At 58.2% G+C, this 2500-nt stretch overlaps 1 non-coding gene across 1 annotated transcript in view; it reads right to left on the reverse strand.

The window, feature by feature from the left end:
* LOC124774203 overlaps positions 1-31 on the reverse strand; it is a 1909-nt gene extending 1878 nt beyond the window's left edge. The window contains exon 1 of the ribosomal RNA XR_007015194.1: positions 1-31. This exon is cut by the window's left edge and continues 1878 nt beyond it. This is a non-coding gene — a ribosomal RNA (small subunit ribosomal RNA).
* Between the last annotated feature and the right edge of the window lie 2469 nt (positions 32-2500).

Consider the following 2500-nt stretch of genomic DNA (forward strand, 5'->3'; position numbering starts at 1 on the left):
GCATATGACTACTGGCAGGATCAACCAGGGAGCTGCGTCAACTAGAGCTGAGCAGCCGGCCGCCCGGGAGTGTGTCCCGGGGGCCCGCGCGAACACGCAAGCGTCCGCTCAATCATTCTGCAAACAGGAGGAGGCTGAGCTCCCCTGCACAATACACCTCGAAACCCTCTCAGGTCCCGGCGGCGCGCAGCGCCGTCCCAAGTACTTGGTCGGGTTCGAGAGAGGCGCAATCGCCCGGAGTTAGGCGAGTAGACGCTTTCGGTGCGACCACCCGTGCTCCCAACTGAGCTTGCCGCTGCCGACAGAGGCCCGGGAGCGTGCTGTCGTGGCATTGCCGGCGGGAGACAACACGCGCCACCTACGGTGACCGGCAGCTCCAACGCCAGCGCCACAGAACGACAAAAGCCCCACTTGGGTGCCGAAGCGAACTCTCCCAGCACAGCGCACGCGCCAACACATCCGCACAGCTGCGATACAAACCACCAGCGAGAACCGCTGGGGCGACCGAGCAGCAGACGGCGTCGCGGCGCCGAGCGCCGGGCGGCGGCGCATCCTCAACGCACACAGTCCTCAATCGGACCAGCACACTGAAGATGTCCACCGCGCTTCGCACCGGGCCCGCGAGGACCTACTTTGGCCGCACGGCGCCGCGCGCAGGGTGCGCCGGCGCGCAGCTGCGACGCCTGCCGCGTCCGTCGGCCGGCGCGCCTGCCACTGGCCGCCCCCACCAGCCGGCTGTAGCGCGTGCGCCCACGCACCGCGCGGCCAGCACGCCGGGAGGCGCCCCCTCACCGGCCGGGGACGGTCCCACCCAGCCACCGCCGCGTATCGCTTCACACCCAGATGCCGTTCAGTTTCATCGGCATGGTGGGTATCGCTGGAACAACCGGTTAGTACCTCAACCTATCGTCGCCATCACCGATTCACCCCTAGCGAGAACAACCGCACCACAACGGGTTACCATTTCTTCATTTGCGTAACTTCACCAGCAAACGTAGGCGTCCATCGCCATTAGCAACTTCAACGATTATTGCATGCCTGTGTCAGGTGTCACGCCACACTACGTCTGCCCACATACACGCAACAAAATGTGCACGCCTAGACAATACGTGGAAGGTGGCCCCCGTACGTATGCGATGTCCATTGCTCGAACGACTGTCAACCGGCCTCTGTAGCATGTCGCAGATATGGAACGCGGTGCACCATGCTATCACGGTGTTTGAGGAGAGACGACTAGGTCCGAATACATCAACACACAGCTCATGCTGATCGCCATCCACGGCGTCCGTTCCTCCCACACGTCTCTATGGCGTACCACACTGCAATCCAGCTCTCATAGGGAGACGACACGTAGCTGCGTGCACAATATTTGCACTGTATGGTCCGCCGTTTTTGGGCGCAGTCGTTGTACGGTCACACATGTGCCACGATGTATCATTCAGTACATAAGGACGAATGTGCAGTACAGATTGTGGTTTATGCGTACGACATCAGCGGACAGTTGACACAGGCCGCACCACAACGTAGCCTGAGTACGTCGCATGCGAAGGGCATTGAACATGCAAACTTCTCACCAACCAGCTTGCGAAGGCAGGGGGCAAGGTGGGGACGTGGGGAGGGGTGGGGGGGGGGGGCGGCATGTACGTCCTGCTGCCATCCACATAACAGTGTACAGCAGGAGCATGTGGAAAGTCAGCAAGACTTGCAAGGTGTTTAACATGAAGCGATACACAGGGGAGCGGGCAGTGCGAGTAGCGAACTATATTGCGAGGGTTGCGGGTGGGCAACACTACACTAATTGAACGAGTCGTATAACAATTACAGAGCAGGTTTAGGCGACAACGTGGGTTACGTTAGCGGACAACGTGGGTTACGTTAAGGCACAACGTGGGTTACGTTAAGGCACAACGTGGGTTACGTTAAGGCACAACGTGGGTTACGTTAAGGCACAACGTGGGTTACGTTAAGGCACAACGTGGGTGACGTTAAGGCACAACGTGGGTTACGTTAAGGCACAACGTGGGTTACGTTAAGGCACAACGTGGGTTACGTTAAGGCACAACGTGGGTTACGTTAAGGCACAACGTGGGTTACGTTAAGGCACAACATGGGTTACGTTAGGGCACAACATGGGTTACGTTAGGGCACAACATGGGTTAGGTTAGGGGACAACATGGGTTAGGTTAGGGGACAACATGGGTTAGGTTAGGGGACAACATGGGTTAGGTTAGGGGACAACATGGGTTAGGTTAGGGGACAACATGGGTTAGGTTAGGGGACAACATGGGTTAGGTTAGGGGACAACATGGGTTAGGTTAGGGGACAACATGGGTTAGGTTAGGGGACAACGTGGGTTAGGTTAGGGGACAACGTGGGTTAGGTTAGGGGACAACGTGGGTTAGGTTAAGGCACAACGTGGGTTAGGTTAAGGCACAACGTGGGTTACGTTAAGGCACAACGTGGGTTACGTTAAGGCACAACGTGGGTTACGTTAAGGCAC

This window comes from Schistocerca piceifrons, unplaced genomic scaffold (assembly GCF_021461385.2).
Source record: "Schistocerca piceifrons isolate TAMUIC-IGC-003096 unplaced genomic scaffold, iqSchPice1.1 HiC_scaffold_961, whole genome shotgun sequence".
Lineage (NCBI taxonomy): Eukaryota > Metazoa > Arthropoda > Insecta > Orthoptera > Acrididae > Schistocerca > Schistocerca piceifrons.